Consider the following 18,590-nt stretch of genomic DNA (forward strand, 5'->3'; position numbering starts at 1 on the left):
CGGGGTTTCCCTTTGTCCAGGGGCACTCAACATGGCTGGCAACTGTGTGTACGCCAATTGGGTGCGCCCCTGAACTCTGGGTTTTCCCTTTGTTTAGGTACCCTCCAAAGTGGCTGCTTGCGGCGCCATTTTGTTTCCTCAGCCTGTTCCTCCCCTGCCGAACCCTGTACAAAACCCAAATCATTTTTCCTGCTCTGTTCCTTCCCCCCCCAACCCCCCCTTTCCCTTCTCTGTATCGTCTTTCCACATCTCCCACTGTGCTAACCCATTCCCCGTCCCTGTGCAGGGGCCTCCGGTGCGCTGCGGTCCCCCTTGCTTTCGGTCTTCCCGTGCTCATTATTTTTGCCAGTGTGGTGGCTCCCTGGGCTGGTCTCGCCCCTTTCCCTATGCCTGCTGACTGCCCATTTTTCCTGTTTGAATCCTCACCTGCCTTCCCCTGTCCTCGCTTCTTTCTAAGACACAGTCTTCCCTTTATGATTAGAGCGAGGCAGCACAGTTCCGTGCAAACATGTTCACTCTCTAATGCATCTTTAGCTCTTTCATAGTCTTTCCCTGTACAACTCCCGTCACTGTCATGCCTGTCACTTGTCCAGGCCGTTGCTTCTGACTAACTCATTTGCTTCTTCCGGGGAGTTGAAGCAATGTACCTTTTTTTGGTACGTGACCCAGAGCCTAGTTGGGAACAGCAGACTGAACCGTACCCCATTCTTTTACAGGGCCGATTTTGCCTGATTAAACTCGGCCCAGCGTTTTGCTAGTTCCGCCCCAATGTCTTGGTCTATTCTGATTTTGTGTCCAGACCAAGTGCTCGCAGGATCCTCTCAGGGTCTTGGTATCGGTGGAGCTTTGCGATAATCGTCCTCGGCTGCTCCCCGGCCTTAGGTTTCGGGATGAACGACCTGTGCACTCTGTCGAGCTCTGAGGGTTTGGGCAAGCTGTCTCTCCCGACTAAGTTGACCAGCATTTGGGCGACATGGTCCATCGGGTCTTTGCCCTCAATGCCTTCGGGCAGGCCCGCCTTCCTGATTGTTGGGTTGGATCAGATATGGGAGGCTTGTGCGGAGCAAAACTCCCAGCATTGATACATTGGGCTGTTTAGTCAGCTTTTGTGTGGCAGACACATTTTAATTTATAAATAGGGAGCCAGTTTAGCTGGTTCGTGATGCAGAGCCGAGACCAGCAGCGCGGGTTCAATTCCCGTACTGACTGAGGTTATTCATGAAGGCCCTGCCTTCTCAACCTTGTCCCTTGCCTGAGTTGTGGCCTTCCCCAGGTTAAATCAGCATTAGCCAGCTCTTGCCCTCCAAGCAGCCTCTGGTCATCCAGGACTACGGTGACTTTACTAATTTACAAATTGGGGGTCCTGCAACCCTGGCTGCAATTTGAGTTCAAATCTGAGTGTGCGTTGCTCACTTCCTGATCACTTTCATCAGCAATAGAGCCAAATTATGCTTGTGCCTACGAGCTTTACTGCAACACCGTCGGTTGCTGGCAGCATAGGCTCTGCCATTCCCCCTTCCTTTTACCCATACTCTCGGCCTCACCTTTCTTCCTATTCCCGCAATCCCAGCCACAGTTGCCACCATAATTCAAGCCTTACAACGTTTCTGTGATTCAAAATCAGCGAGCTCCCTTGGACTTTCCAGACGTAACTCCCAGCTTGACTTCACAAGAGTGCCAGGTTCCAAAATGGCGTTGGTCTTCACTGCAGGATATCTGCTGGCTGGCTGAGCAAATTTGGAAAATGCCCCCATTGTGCGCAGCAGTACTTTGCGCATCATTATATTCAGCTGCATTATATTTCAAATTTTACTCGTTAAAACAAATCAGGATCTTAGCCACATTCCTGAATTTTGAAGCAATACTGAATGCAAACTGCTTGGGGTTTGAATATTCCAAACAGAAATCTTCCTGTGACCATCAGCTATGGAGGAACATCTGTCTACTTTTTGCATTTTTATATCTGAGGCATGTCAACATTTCTCATCTTGGTTTTCCAACAATACTAATAGAATCTAGAGATTCAGAACACATCACACTTCAATAAAAGGCAGAACGACTATTCGGCACACATTCAGTCCTGCTTCCTCATTGGATCCGAAAAGTTGACCCAGGAGTTACCTTTGACCTCTGCCTGAAAAGGGATGTGAAGTTGGTGGAGTGATCACATGTCAGGCCCATGACATGCTACCAGCTCGTTCCAACTTTACACTTATCAGAAGCTGGGAACTTGGCTGGATAATACACTGAGGGATTGGGATGGTTTGGTTTTGTCCTGCTGGAGGATGGATGAGAGTCCCACAGGAAAGGACGGGGTCACTCGCTGAGTGGGCGCAGGGTGACCCTGTTGGAGGGGTGGGAAGGGTGCGTGGGAAGGTGTGGGAAGGGCACTACTGCATTAAACAGCTCTCGAGATCCTGAAGAAGGAGGGAGGTTGAACCTCTTGGAGAGTGGAAGAGCCTTGGTGGAGGAGGCAATGCAATGATTGGGGGAGGGGAGGGGATGGAGGTGGCGGTGCGGGGTAATCGAGGAGCATTTAGTCCCGCAAGGTAATTAATTCTGCAGAGCAACCCTGTGGGAAGGTAGAGAAATCATATTGGAGGGGGTTATGCATGTCCTTGAACAGTTTGGATATTCCCACAGAACAGTGTAGGGAATTCCTGTTGGACAGATTAGGGCCACTCTGCGGGATGAGTGTGGACAGTTTCGCAGGAGGGGGCAGGGCAATCTTATTGGAGAGGGTCAAAGAGAGTCTGAAATGGCAATCCTGCTCCTTGGACTGTTTCGTGAACAACCTCCAACATTCCCATTATGGACCATTGAGTTGGGCCTTCAGTGCCTAGCAGTGGAAGTGGCAACAAGGAGTCCAGGCAACTGATCCAGGTGGCATATTTAGCCAGTATCCCACCTGCTTCAGAATGACCATGCAGAGATCCACCTCAAAATAGCATTAACCAGGGTTTAACCATCATTGGAGTACCTGAAATGGCCCCTCCATTTTCAATTCCTATTGGTAGCCATCCATTTTGCAGGTGGGGAATAGGTTCAACAATTGAAAAATCTTGGTTCATTTTAAGACAGGCCGCGCCGATTCAGTGTTCCTTCGGAATGAATAGTTATATTTAAATGGAGCCAAATCAGCCTCCTGAAGTCACACCCAATTTCTTCCATTTCAATCAGGAAAGTTTAGAAACCCACATATTTGCTGATCTGAGTCACTTTCCGACACCCGCATGCCCATAACTAAGGATTTATATTGGCAAACGCAGAAACCTGGAACACAAAGTTAGCACCTTAAATATGAAGATCTGTTTGCCCTCGAGTTTCCTTTCCACCTACAACCTCAGTCCCCTAAAACCCACAACGTATTTGTTCATCTCATTTCACGATTCATAACTCTGTGGAAACATGTCTCTTCAATTGGGTTGGTCAATAAATGAAGCTAAGGAGTGCCAAAGGAGCCTTCAGAAGCAGTTATGATGTATGCAGACTCTCAAACAGGAACATTTCTTTATTTTCACATGACTTTAGATGAATAGAATAGTGCAAATTAAAGACTTGCTTCAGAGCAAGTTATCTTTAATAGAAAATTGGTGATTGAGGGTATAAAACTGTCTCCGTGGGAGCCTAGTCTATATGGTTTCCCTTCCCTGATGTTCCTGTCTAGCTTTATGTTAATTATATCAAAATATCACTTTACTCTCACAGAGTAAAAGAAAGAGAAAATCCGTTAATTTCAGACAGAACTTCTGTTTTGAAAACTCATAAAATTGTAGGAGAACTGAGCAATGGTTTTACCGTCTTTAGGTCCCATTTGGCATTGCAAATTCCATTATATGAAGGAATGAAGTGGTCTGTGAAATTATCACCCGTGTAATGTTTCATCAAAGACTCAATCAAAAGCTATTGAAAAGAACGGCAAAACAGGAGATCTTTTTCCCCTTGATCACAGTTTATAGGGAGGCAGTGGCTTGTCGCTCGACTCGGAATCCAAAGACCCAGGATAATGATCTGTGGACCAGGTTCGAATACCACCAAGTCGAATGATGGAATTTAAACTCAATAAAATATCTGGAATTAAAAAGTCTAATGATGACCATTGTCGATTGTCGGAAAAACCCATCTGGCTCACTAATGTCCTTTCGGGAAGGAAATCTGACATCTTTACCTGGTCTGGCCTACATATGACTCCTGACCCACAGCAGTGTGGTTGACTTTCAACTGCCCCCCTCAACAGGAATTAGGGCTGGGCAATAAATGCTGGTACAGCCTGTGACGCCCATGTCTCATGAATGAATTTTAAAAATGCAAGTTGTGTCTTCAATTGCTGATTGCTTGTTGGCTTTCCTGTCTCTGTCTAATTATCATACCAGTAAATAAATCTGTAAATTGTAACGAGTAAAAAAAGTCTGTAAATTAATCATTTGCAATCTTTCAGAATAGATAGTAAATGTGAAGAGAGTCCTGCACGGACTCCAGTGTTTTTGATTTGATTGATTTATTGTCACGTGTATCGAGGTACTGAAAAGTATTGTTCTGCTTACAGTCCTGGCAGATCGCCCCATACATGTATACAGAGAAAATACTATAATAATAAGTAATTCTTGGAAAAAAATGTTTTAAAAATACAGCTGCTGCCTGCTGTTTTGTTTTGTACCCGATGTCAGTCAGGATGAGGAAGAGCTGGTCCAATTCCCTTGCAGTTGGCCTCCTTGACTCGTTATTAGTGTTTGGAGAAATGCTTGATCAGCTCTCTTGTTATGGGCCAGGGTTTAGAGAACCCCAAAGTGTATCATGAAGTTCACCTGACCCACAACTTTTAATAGATTGTGGTATTGTGAGCACACAGCCCACTCCACAGACATGGACCAGTGGTTTTTAAAACAAAACGATGTTTATTCTATGAACTCAAGTTAACCTTTCTAAAACAAACAGTGAACATTTTAGCAACCAGTAAATCAAATACAACCCCCAAAGAATAAAACACTAAGTAACCTGTAGGCTGTCCTTTTATCATCCAAAAGACTTAACAAACCTTCAAACAGGAACACATTAGGGTTACATTTAATACTGAGATCTTTTTACAATTCTGAGTTCACTAAATGAACCAAAGATAGTCTTTGTATGGCAAAGATCAACAGCAGTGCAGCTCACTGAAAGAACACAGACACACCCAAGCTCTTCTCAAACTGAAACTAAAAAGCAGAAGTGGAGCTCAGCTCCACCCACACTCTGACATCACTCCAGTAACATGAACAACTCAATTTCTTAACGGTACATTTCTGAAACACCCATTTCTTAAAGGGTACTCTCACATGACATCTTCCCCCCAAGAAAAAAAACCCCATCAACTTCAAGATGGTTTCATTTTTCACCTTTTCACCATCCTTCAAGAAATGCACACAGTAAATATGCTTTTCATTTCAAAAAACAACACACGCAAACAGGTATAATAATATAGTCCATTTTGTTTCCTTCCTCTTCCTCCAACTGAAATTGGTCTCGATTAACAGTCTCTTTGAACAAGAAGGTCTCTGCACGATCTGTCCATTGCTCTACGCCTCGGCATTTCTCTTTAAAGTCAGATCATTTAGTCCAATCTGATCACAGAGTCCCTTGCAATTCTCCAACACAGGAGCATTGGTTATCACAGTTTTCAGGCAGTCAAATGCCTGTTGAAAGTCCGCTGCCCATTGAAATTTTCGACGTTTCTTAAGCAAGTCCATCAGTGGAGCAAACACGTCACAAAACCTCTGCACAAATGTTCGATCAAATCCATTCATGCCAAGAAAACGCGTGATTTCCCTTCATCTCAAGGGTATCGAAAACTCCTCAATTAAAGTGATTCGGGCTTTTCCAAATTCACTTTTGGCTAGGTTGATCACCAAACCCGCCTTCTGAAGTCGATCGAATAACTCCATCAGATGTTTTAACAGTTCTTTCCATGTCGGGCTGAAAATTATCATATCGTCGATGTATACCGCACAATTGGGTAATCCTGAAACGACTGTGTTAGTTAACCGTTGAAATGTGGCTGGGGCGTTTTTCATGCCAAATGGCATAACTTTGAATTGGTATATACCATCTGGAGTCACAAAAGCTGAAATCTCCTTTGCCCTTTCGGATAAAGGTACCTGCCAGTAACCTTTAAGTAAATCCAATTTGGAAATAGAAGCGGATTGTCCCACTTTCTCAATGCAATCTTCCAAACGTGGGATAGGATAAGAGTCTGTTCTTGTAACTGCATTATCCTTTCTATAGTCCACACACGACCATTGGGTACCGTCTGGTTTAGGCACCATCACTATGGGTGAGCTCCATTGGCTGCAACCCACCTCAATTATGCCATTTTTAAGCACACTACCAATCTCTTTGTTAACCTGTGCCAATTTTAAAGGATTAAGTCTATATGGATGTTGTTTGATTGGAACAGAATTTCCCACATCTACATCATGTATAGCCATTTTAGTACTTCCCAATTTATCTTCACAAATTTGCACATGTGATATCGATAACTCTTTCAGATCAGTTTGTTTTTCCTGTGGAAGGTAACTCAACAATTTATCCCAACTTTTAAGAACATCCGCATTTTCCAATTTAATTTGAGGAATGTCAAATTCACATTCATCTGGATTTGGTTTGTCACTTCGAGTTAGAATCATTAAAACCTCCTCCTTTTTCTCTCCTTCCCTTTCAAAGTAACTTTTAAGCATATTCACATGACACACTCAGTGAGTCTTCCTTCTATCTGGTGTTTTTACCACTTAATTCACCTCACTTAATTTCCTTTCAATCTGATACGGTCCACAAAACCTAGCTTTTAAAGGTTCACCTGCCACTCGTAACAACACTAAAAGTTTATCTCCACTGGCAAAACTACGAACTTTGGATTTCTTGTCCGTGACCCATTTCATTACATTTTGTGCAACTTTTAAATGATGTCTAGTCAATTCACCTGCTCTAATTAATCGTTCCCTAAAATTTGACACGTAATCCCATAATGTAATGTCCAATTTCTCACTCACCACTTTTTCCTTAATCATTTAAGTGGTCCTCTTACCTCATGACCAAACATTAGTTCAAAAGGACTAAATTTGGTTGCCTCGTTCGATGCATCCCTAATTGCAAACAGTACGAATGGAATTCCTTTATCCCAATCCTCTGGATAATCTTGACAATAAGCCCTCAACATTGACTTTAATGTCTGATGCCACCTCTCTAACGCTCCCTGCGGTTCTGGATGGTATGCAGTTGATTTAAATTGTTTTATTCCTAAGCTATCCATAACTTCTTTGAATAACCTGGAGGTAAAATTTGATCCTTGATCCGATTGTATTTCTGTATCTTTTTGTTGTAACTCCGCCAATTTTCCTGAACTAAAAATATCCGCCTCATCCTCCATCTGTTTTTGTTCTTTTTCAACCATCTGATCAAAAATCATTTCTGATAATTGCACTTCAACTTAATCTTCACTCTTTGATTTCTCCTCTTGTCTTAACCTGCGACCTTGTCACTACACAATCTGGAAAAATCCCAGGATATTCGTCCTTCAACCCTTCAGTTGTCTAATTTTCCACTGGCTTATCAACTACCGTAGACATCACTCCCACCTGCGATCCAGCTATATCATTACCCAAGATAAACTGCATTCCTGGACAAGATAGTTTCTCTATTACTCCTACTACCACTTCACCACCCTTCACTGGACTTTCCAACCTTACCTTAGATAATGGAATGCTACTCCTCTCACCCTGAATTCCACATATTACCACCTTTTCTGGCAACATTCTTCCCAAACTACATAAGTCCTCATCTCTAACCATTAAAGATTGACTAGCTCCCGTATTTCTTATGATTGTGACTTCTTCAGCTACTCCTCCTGATACACATGAGTAAACTTTACCCACACAAGTAAATTCTTTAAAGAGATCTGGCACCTTATCAATCACCTCTTGATCAGGCTGTACAATCTTTTGCCCCTCTTTCGCTTCACTTGGGCTTTCTTTTACCACTTTAACAAACCCCACTGTCTTATCCTGTTTTACCACATCAGCCTTCCCAGTGCTTTTCTTCAACCACCAACACATGACTTTACATGGCCTAGTTTATTACAGTGAAAATATTTGAAACTTTTCATGTCTCTTCCATCCTCCTGGATTTCTTTTTTAATCTGAGGTACACTCTCCTTCTTATCACCCATCAGATCACCTTTAACTTTACCACAAAGCATTTTTCATGTCCCCAGTTTCTATCCCTCACAGGCTGAAACTGATGTCGGAAACCAAGCTTTGATTTATGAACTAATTCATAATCATCTGCCATTTCTGCTGCTAATCTCGCTGTTTTAACCCTCTGCTCTTCTACTTGAGTTCTCACTACATCAGGAATTGAATTTTTAAACTCCTCCAGCAGTATAATTTCTCTGAGAGCTTCATACGTTTGGTCTATTTTCAAAGCCCTTATCCACCTATCAAAATTACTCTGTTTGATCCTTTCAAACTCCATGTATGTTTGAGCAAATTCTTTCCTTAAATTTCTGAACCTTTGTCTGTAAGCTTCAGGTACTAGTTTGTATGCACATAAGATGGATGTTTTTCACCTCCTCATATGTCCCAGATATCTCCCCCGGTAATGACACAAACACTTCACTAGCTCTATCTACCAGCTTTGTTTGAATCAGTAATACCCACATGTCCTGTGGCCATTTCATTTGCTTAGCTACCTTCTCAAATGAAGTGAAAAAGGGTTCTACCTCCTTCTCGTCAAACCTTGGCAATGCTTGGACATATTTAAATAGATCCCCAGTAAGCCTTCGACTTTGACGCTCTTTCTCACTATCCTAATCACTATCATCCAACTGTACGTTTCCCTTTACGTCTGCCAATTTCAACTGACTGTCATATTTCATGGCCATTTTCTGAAGTTCAAACTCTCTCTCTTTATCTTTTTCCCTGATCTGTATCTCCCTTTCTCTTTCTTTTTGTTCTGCTAGGGCTATTCTTTCTTTTCTCCTTTCTTCTCTCTCCTTTTCTTTTTCCTCTCTCTCTCTTCCTTTTTCCACTCTCTCTCTTTCTTTTTCCACTCTCTCTCTTTCTTTTTCCACTCGCTCTTTCGTATTCATGCTGCTTTAACTCTTTCTCATGTTCCATTTGTTTAATTTGCAACTGAATTTTTGCCATTTCCAATGAGTCAAACTGTATCTCAGGCAACTTTAAACGCTTAGCCACCGCCATAATTACCTCATCTTTTCATATTTTGTCAGGTAATGTTAACTGCAATGTTTTTGCCAAATCTAACAGTCTGCTTTTAGTTTCTGTCCGTATGGTTGTGTGTGAACGTCTCCACCCCCAAAACCTTCTGAGCCTCTGAAAGAACCATTGTCCACAACATACTTCCCACTTAAACTAGGATACCACACCTGAAAAGCAACCACAATATGCTCACCCCTCACTGTCTTTAAGTTCACAAAGCCAATCCAATAGATCGACTTTTATCCTGGACGAGCCCCCAATTATTATGGACCAGGGTTTAGAGAACCCCAAAGTGTATCATGGAGTTCACCTGACCCACACTTTTTAATAGATTGTGGGATGGGGAGCACATGGCTCACTCTACAGGTATGGTACAGCAGACATGGACCAGTGGTTTTGAAAACAAATCAATGTTTATTCTATGAACTCAAGTTAACCTATCTAAAACAAACAGTGAACATCTGAGCAACCAGTAAATCAAATACACCCCCCCCCAAAGTATAAAACACTAAGTAACCTGTATGCTGTTCTTTTATCATCCAAAAGACTTAACAAACCTTCAAACAGGAACACATTAGGGTTACATTTAATACTGAGATCTTTTTACAATTCTGAGTTCTCCAAATAATCCATAGATAGTCTTTGCATGGCAAAGATCAACAGCAGTGCAGCTCACTGAAAGAACACAGACACACCAAAGCTCTTCTCAAACTGAAACTAAAAAACAGAAGTGGAGCTCAGCTCCACCCACACTCTGACATCACTCCAGTAATATGAGCAGCTCCATTTCTTAAAGGTACATTTCTTATACACCCATTTCTTAAAGGGTACTCTCACATGACACTCTGCTCTCTTCCCACCTGCAGCCCAGCCCAGGCCCGGTCAGGCTGCCCTGCTGCCACATCGCGCAGCCTCATTCCACTCCCCGATTCACACAGTTTTCACCAGCCTCTCCTCAGAAGCCAGGGGGCTCTATTTCTCCGGCTGACTCACCTGGGCCTGACATCTGGATCCCAACCACCACTCCTGCCACTTTACCTGGGCCCTGCTGTTACGGTTATCACACCTTAATGTGCATTATAAAATGGCAGTCATGAGTCCAGTTCACATTGTACCGTCCATGGTATAAATGAAGGTGCAAACTCTCTCGAGAAATCAGGCACATTGAAGAGAACCTGGAAGATCTGTGCTACACATCGTATGTAAAAGAGATGTGATCTGTCCCTAAGAATATCCAGGTGCCTACAGCCAGCAGGGCACACTTGCACCGAGAGAGATCAGGGCACATCTGCACTTATAGATAGCCATGCACAGCTGTTCACAGTGATCAAAGGAAATATTGAATAGTGACGCAATTTTTACTAGGGAGATTAGAAGTTACTGAAATTCATCAGTTGTTTAGCCAGGAGTCCTCCCCGTGTCCAGTGGACACTTTCACCCATCTCCAGTTCTCTTCCTCCACCAGGAACCCTTCCTCTGACCTCTTATCTGCCTTTGATTGCTTGACTGAGAATTATTGGTGTGGTATGAACCATTTTAAATTCTCTGACCCCCTTTCTCACTCTTCCGTGCCGCCCTCTGTACCTGCTGCTCTCTGTTCTCTCAGCTCTAACCCTGACATTGTTATCAAACCTGCTGACAAGGGTGGTACTGTTGATGTCTGACGTACCTACCTCTCTACCTTGCACAGGCTGAATGCCAACTCTTAGATACTTCTTCTTACCTCCCACCAGACCATGACCCCACCACCAAACATCAAACCATTTTTTCCAGGACTGTCACTATCCTCATCTCCTCTGAAGATGTTCTCTTTACAGCTTCCCACTTTATCGTCCCCCAGCCCCACACAACCCGTTTCCAGTTCCTTCCCAAAATCCACAAACTAGGCTGTTCTGATAGACCATTTGTTTGAGCTTGCTCCTGTCCCACTTATTTCTCCCTATCTTGACTGTGTTTTATCTCCCTTGTCCAGTCTCCTCGCACCTACATCCGTGATTCTTCTGACACACTGCATCATTCCAAAAATGTTCAGTTTCCTGGCGCTAAGAGCCTCCTCTTCACTATGGACATCCAACTTCTCTATACCTCCTTCCCCCACCCGGGCAGCCTGAGGGCTCTCTGCTTCTTCTGTGAACAGAGGCCAAAAATCCCCATCAACCATCACTTTCTTCGGTCTGGCTGAACTTGGTCTCTCATTGAATAATTTCCTCTTTAACTTGCCTCACTTCCTCCATTGGTGTTGCTATGGCTACCCATTTGGATCCCTATCTTTTTATGGGTTTTATGAAACAGACCTTGTTCCAGTGGTACTCGAGCCCCTCCCTCAACCTTTTTTATGGTACATCGATGACTATCAGTGCCGTTTCTTGGTCTTGCCTGGGACTGGAAAACTTAATCAACTTTGCTTCCAATTTCCACCCTTCTCTCACCTTTGCATGGTGCCATTTTCAACCACTCCCATCCTCAACTTCTTGGTCTTCATATCTGAGTATAGGCTGTTGACCAATATTCATTTGACAAAGGGTCATCTGGACTTGAAATGTTAGCTCTTTTCTCTCCCTACAGATGCTGCCAGACCTGCTGAGAGTTTCCAGCATTTTCTCTTTGGTTTCATTATAAATACTCCCATAGATACTTCAACTACACTTCCTCCACAGCAAGCCTCCTGTAGAGATGGTGCAGGATGTCTTATTTTCTAATAAGAGACGGGGTCCGGTGGTGGTTTGAGATTGAGGTTATTGCAAGAACTTGAGTAGCACACATTCAATACAAGCAAAAGAAATAAAAGCCCAGCAGGGCATAAGGAAAAATAACAATGAAAAGAGAACAAAGAAGAAGAGAGTGAGAGAGAGCAACGTGCACAAAGTGCTTTTTACCAGCACTTTCCTGGTACCACCCCCTCTCTGCCCCTAATTGACTTACAAGTTTTGAATTGTGACTTCTGAATGGTGCTCCATACCATCATTAAATGCCACTCCACACCATTTAACTTACTGGATGTGCACATTTGCAGTCTGGATTCTGAACAGCTGGTGCAACATTTCACTTTTATCACCACCAAACTGCAAATGTATAATCTTTTTGTTTTTAAATTTAGAGTACCCAATTCATTTTTTCCAACTAAGGGGCAAATTAGCGTAGCTAATCCACCTACTCTGCACATCTTTGGGCTGTGGGGGCGAAAGTCACGCAAACACGGGGAGAATGTGCAAACTCCACACGGACAGTGACCCAGAGCCGGGATCGAACCTGGGACTACGGCGCCGTGCAAATGTATAATCTGACCTTGACTCAGAATGATACAAGCTTGTATTTCATCCTCCTGTTACAAGAATTTCAAAACTTGGTTTTAATATTTCCCTCCAGACGGCATTCCATTCTCCTAATTTCTTCACCCTTATCTCATCTATTCTGATAATACAACCTTCCACAACAGCACTTCTGATTACATATTTTTATTGCTTTGCAATAGTTTAGAGTTAATGTAAGTTGAGTCTTGTCCCCCTGGTTTCTTGCAGCGATTGTCTACCTCTGTAATTATCATATTAATAGATGAATCCATTAGTTCTAACCAGCAAATAATAGGTTGTAAATGAGGGGCTGGATTCTCCACCGTCAGGATGCTCCGTTTTGCCAGCAGCCCGGGGGTTTCCCGATGGTGTGGGGCTGCCTCACAATGAGAAACCCCATTGAACAGCTGGCGAAATGGAGCATTCCGCCGGCGTGCTGAACCAAAAATCTGGTGCGGCGGGACGAAGAATCCAGCCCGAGTTATTTACAGCTATCGGAACCTGCAGTAAATCCGAAAGACATCCAGCATGTGATGGGCTATCTCATTCATGGCATACATGAAGGTGTAAGTTGTATGAAAAAACAAGCATGCTGTCACTTTGAGAGATCCAGAGAGAGCAGAAGGTGGATGAATGAAAAGGATGTTCACACACTCACAAGCCCTTCACACATTCACAAAGATCTCATTCTCTGCCACCTCAAGGAGCGTCACTGCTCATTCTCACACACCCTCACATCTCCAGCTGGCCTCGTCCGCTGAAGTTTGTATCCTAATCCTGTCCTTCCTTTGCCACCCACACATGCCAGGCATCCTTATCAGTGCTCGCATGCACCTTGCTCACACTCTCAACCTCTGTCTTAATGAAGAAAAATCTGGCTCACAAACTTTGAAAACAGCCATCCAACTGGCCTGTGCTGATGGTGAAGTCGGTGGTGCTCACTTAAGTGAGGATTTTGCATTACAATATCCATAAAATGACCATACTGTGAGTGATGTCCACTGTTTCCCAGTCCTCTGTCATGCACTAATTATCTCTCCTTTCTTTCGTAGGCCCCTTTGGAAAACTGCTGAGGTCAGACACAAGGCAGGCCATCGAATCCAGCCCCAAGGAGAACTCGGATGAGGATTCCGATGAAAACAACATTAAAAACCCGTCAAGAGGGCCTCCCGCATATGCCTGTCTCACCTGGCCAGTCAAGGGGCAATTCTCATGCATTCTCGGCTTCCAGGACCTGATCATCATCCATTTAACGCTCTCTTCATAGAATAGAACCCCTACAGTGCAGAATGAGCCATTCAGCCACTCTAGTCTGCACAGACCCGACGAAGGGTCACTCTACCTAGGCCCGCTCCCTCGCCCTATCCCCGCAACCCCACCTAACCTGCACATTTTGGACTGTGGGAGGAAACTGGAGATCCGGAGGAAACCCACGCAGATGCGGGAAGGATGTGCAAACTCCAGACAGTCACCCACACCGGAATCAAAGAAGAAGTACAGTTCCTCCATCTCTTCACCTGCCAGGTCCTCCTGCCTTTCCAGCGCCTGGTTGTGTAACATGCGGGTAGCCATGAGAATACATGACACCCTCTGCGAGTGTAGTGGAATATTCCGCCAGATATGTCCAGGCATCGGAACTGCATTTCCAGGATTCCTATGGAGTGTGTCACCAATATCTGAGTTGTGGTTTGAGCCTCGTTATATCTCATTTCAGCAGGAGTCTGAAACCACCTCGTGGGCATCATCAGTCATGTCCTTTGCTGATAACTGTTGCTCCCAAGAAGCCAACTCTGCATCTGGTGTGGTTCCTCAAAGATATCAGGGATCTGAGATTGTACGAGTCGTGGGCGCTTCAGGGGTATCTGGCACAAAGTTCCACGATACGTTTCTTATGGTTGAACATCAGCTAAACAGTGAGCGAATGGAAGTCTTTGCGGTTGACTTACTGGACTGCTTGTTTCCGGGGAGTCTTTAGAATCAAGTGAGCGCAGTCAATAGCATCTTGCACCTATCGTAATCCAGAAATCTCAGCAAAGCCAAGTGTCTTGCGTCCTGGCTTCTTTGATTCCTGTTGGTGTTGACAAATTATGGGCCATGGCAAAAACGTTGTCTGTGACATTGTGGATGCATTTATGGATGGATACTTGAGGAATGTTGCAGAGGCCCCCATTGGAGCCCTGGAAGGAGCCATTGGCATAAAGGCTGAGGGCGGGGGCAGCTTTCACTGCAACTGACTGTGGATACCCTCCAAGTCTCCATGGTGCGAAATCTAAATTTGCAGAATGTGGCAAATGGGAGTGACCAGATCCCTTGGCATGTGCAGGCATCGGTGATACTGGTTCTCACTCATCTGCAGGTAACACATGTGATGTCTATAGACCCTGGGTCTAGTGAGGTGCCTACGAATGACGGTTCCCTGAGGATCATCCTTTGCGTCTGGAGGAGGCCCTGCTGAGCCTTGGTCTTGAAGGTTCTGTCCTTCATTTGGTGAACCAGGTGCCTGTTGCTTCTTTTCCTTCTTTTCTCCTATCTTTAAGCAATGATGCAGACAGTGATAACACCAGGGTCCATATTCCTAACTACAATATCAATGAGGGAAGCATGAATCAGCACTTTTTCAAAAGGTGCACTTTTGGTCACGGAATTGACTCAAATTGTGGTCCCAAAGGCCCTTCACCCTTGCAGAGAGCCCTGACTCCTGAAACGATGCCCAGTGCAGGGTGCATATGAATGTTTAAAATTGCATCCCCAACCCCTCACCCAATATCCTCCCCCCCACCCCTCCCCACACCCCACATAAACAACTGGTGAGAGCATGGACACTCAACTGAATGTTATGCTTTCTGCTCAGGCACTGGCATTATCCTTTCTTGCATTCTAAGACTGCATGATTTGGTCTGAGCATGAGGGTGACTATTTAGTGTCTGCATTACAAATATTTAGCGGGTCCGGAAGATACACCTCTGTGTGTGCTCCATGTTTACATTTCCAAAGGGCTCCTCAAGCGTTTCCAGTCACCCAATATTTTTATAGTTCAATAATGATTTGGAGGATCTGAAGGCTGCACATGAGGAGTTAAAAGTAGGGGAATAATCATTGATATTTTGTGGGATCAGTGGTGCATGAATGGGAATAATTGCTCCACTTGCCTGACTCCATGCATTTTAAATGCACTGTTCCTAACTTGTCTCAGCTGTGTGCAGTGTCCTAATTTTGGAAGTCATATTTCAGTTTGGGGTCAGTTTAATGCCCCACCCCCAAGTCATGTGTTTCTCATCAGTCCCAGTGGAGCCCTTGCCATGTGGTCTATTCCCTTCACAGTCCTGGCTTGCCCCTTCCCCAATCGAGCCCTTGCGTTGCCGCACAGTCTAAGCCACCACTGTTAACCCGAGTCTGGTCACCGTGAGGACTTGCTGAGAGACCCCCCTGAATCCGAGACAGCACATCCTGTGAAGTCTTGCTCTGCTTCACATGAGTTCTATGCTAACAAAGTTTATCGACTACGCTTGGAGTCCTGAGCAAAAGGCAGGTCACAAACTGCACATCGTTTAAATCCTGTGTGGAACACACCATCCTAATTGATGTGGGATTTAAATTAAACATGGGGAATGATTCCAGCAAAGAGGCATTATGATGAGGTGTAAATGCATGCCAATGATGATCGCGTAGTTTGGCAGTGGGCGAGGTGACCTGGCAATGATGGCTGAAACGCACAATTCGCTTCCTCGTATTTCATCATTGGAGCTTGCATTTCGGCCTTCTCGTGAGAATTTGTGCTTGCGTCCCTCCACTATGCCCACCCTCATTGGAAGCAGAAAACCCCAGCCATCTACACCTAGAAAGAACTAGATAACAAAGGGTGGGAATTTGGGGGAAGAGGATAGGGTTATGGCAATGTCACTGGAATAGTGATCCATCCTGATGCTCTGTGGTCACAGGTTTATATCCCACCACAGTACATGGATTTACCTTCCATTACTAAATCTGGAATTAAAAGCTCGACTCAGTAATGGTGATCATGAAACTATTGTCGATTGTCGTAAACACCCATCTGGTTCATAATGTCCTTCAGGGAAGGAAATCTGCTGTCTTTACCTGGTCTGGCCTACATGTGAATCCAGACCCACAGCAATGTGGCTGACCCTTAACTGCCCTCTGAAATGAACTGTACTGAACTGCTACAGATACCAATTCAAGAAGATAGCTCACCCCCACCAACCAGAATAATTAAGGATCAACAACAAACATTTGCCTTACTAGAAACACCCACATCCCATGAAAGAATACATTAAAAAAAACCAAGAGATATCAGGTTCATCCATGCCTAGATGAAGAATTGGAAAGACCAAAATCTGGATCGAAGCAGACGCTGACACCTCGAGAGAACTGGAGAAAGGGGTGCAGGAGAATTTCCAGGAGCAGCACTGAACAAATGAGATGCCATTGAGATGCCAACTGCAGCTAAACAGTGGAAGCAGCATGTGATACGTGAAAAAGGCTATTTCACAACCCACAGATCAGATCAAAGCTTTGCAGTTCTGCCACACCCAGTCATGAATGGTGGTGGATGATTCAACTACTAACTGGAGGATGAGTCTCCACAAACATACCCATCCTCAATTACTGGGGAACCCAGCACATCAGTGTTGAAGATAAAGATTTGCAAACATTTTCAGCCAGCATTGCCAAGTGGATAATCCATGTTGACCTTCTTCTGAGGTTGTAAACATCACAGATGTGGGATGAATATAGGAATTTCATATATATATTATATTATATATATCTGCTGCAGTAATATTTAAAAATATTCTGGTTTAAAAGGCAGACAGACACGGTGGCTGCAGAAGGTGCAATTAAGATGTTGTAAATGTGAGATCATCTTCCCCCCCCCACATTGTTTATATTTACAAGGAGACCAAATCGGATTCTGTTATGATTTCTGGGGATTCCCTGTGGAATAGATAATTAGAAATATTTTGAGTTTAAACTTAAGTAAGAAAGTCATGGGATTTTGAGAGGGTGGTGGGAGGAACGAGGTCTGGGGCATGCAGAGTTAGTTTTGGCTGGAAGGCGAGCTCAGAACCAGTTTCAGCAGAAGGTTGTCAGAGATTCTGTATTATTCTTCTGACAGGGTCTCTTTCTTTAAGCAGTTTCTCAAAGTATCTCTACCCAATGTTTGGCAAGTAATCCGGTGTTTGCCATCTATATTAAAAAGTGGATTTTGACCTGTGATGGATTTTGCTTGATTGGAAAGAAAGAAGATATTAGCTAGAAGTTGAAGTGTTTCCTTTTATTAATTAGCATTGTTCAATTGGTTATTGTAAGCTATATTTCTGTGATGTTAGGGTTGTTTTAATACTGTGTTAATAATAAAGTTTGATTTTTACTATACCATATCCCTATTTGTGCATGAAATCACTCCTGGACCAAAGTATCCTTCCCTCACAGTTTTATAAATTCAGCAAAAGTATTGGAGTTTCTGTCCGGTATCCTAGTAAATGTTGGTGTCTGATCCAGGATCGTAATAGATTCCAGTCTTCAGTCAACTTCATTCATCCCACATGATATCAAGAAACAGCTGAAGGTATTGGAGACAGAACATGCTGTGGGCCTTGACAACATCCTAGCTAGAGTACTGAAGACGTGAAGACCTTTATCCTCCAAAACTAGCTGTGCTGCTAGCTGAGCTCTTCCAGTACAATTACAACACTGGCATCTACCTGAAGATATAAATATTTGCCAGGTATGTCCACTTCACAGCAACTAGGAAAGATCTAACCTGGTCTATAAGCACCCAATCAGTCTATTCTCAATGATCAGCAAAGTGATGAACGGTGTTGTCGATGATGTTATCAAGCAGAACTTAATCAGCAATAATGTGCTTGCCCAAGCTCAGATTGGGATCCGCCAGGGCTGCTCAACTCCAGACCTCATACAGTCTTGGTCCAAACTTTGACAAATGAATCAAATTCAAGAGGTGAGGTAAGAACAACTTCCCTGAGATCAAGGCAGCATTTGACTGAGTGGGGCATCAAGGAGTCCCAGCAAA

The sequence above is a fragment of the Scyliorhinus torazame genome, chromosome 21 (genome assembly GCF_047496885.1).
Source record: "Scyliorhinus torazame isolate Kashiwa2021f chromosome 21, sScyTor2.1, whole genome shotgun sequence".
Taxonomy (NCBI): Eukaryota; Metazoa; Chordata; class Chondrichthyes; order Carcharhiniformes; family Scyliorhinidae; genus Scyliorhinus; species Scyliorhinus torazame.